This window comes from Etheostoma spectabile, chromosome 2, assembly GCF_008692095.1.
Source record: "Etheostoma spectabile isolate EspeVRDwgs_2016 chromosome 2, UIUC_Espe_1.0, whole genome shotgun sequence".
NCBI lineage: Eukaryota > Metazoa > Chordata > Actinopteri > Perciformes > Percidae > Etheostoma > Etheostoma spectabile.
In genome coordinates this window covers 25,333,851-25,334,379 of record NC_045734.1, presented here as the reverse complement: position 1 = coordinate 25,334,379, position 529 = coordinate 25,333,851, and positions in this window count along the sequence as shown.

The following is a 529-nucleotide window of genomic DNA, read 5'->3' as shown; positions in this document are numbered from 1 at the left end:
AATGAGGGCACATTTCTTAGGCCTGAAGTTTGTGAGGACGCAACAACTTCTCCCTCCCAGCTTGTGAAATTATGGGGTTAGGGTCAGATGCCCGTATCTGTTTTCACCAGCGTTCCTCATTTACTTGTTTTTACTCACTGTTCAGACTTCAAATCTTTCCCTCACTTATTTCTTTTTTTATGTATTTTTATTGAAAACCAGAGATGCAACAATACAATTCCGAAGAAAAGATACAGGTTCCAGTTTATATTTTTTATTTAGATAGATAGATAGATAGATAGATAGATAAGATAGATAGATAGATAGATAGATAGATAGATAGATACATAGATAGATAGATACATACACTATTCATCCCAAAGGAAATTTTAGGCATACAGTAGCAAGACAACCATAACACAACAAACACATATACTGTTGGAATTTAAAATGTTATATGTGCTTAAACATTTAGTATGATTTGCATTATACATTAAAGCTAAAAGGTAAAAACATTATTTCAGCATAAATGAAGACATGTTGGTCATGC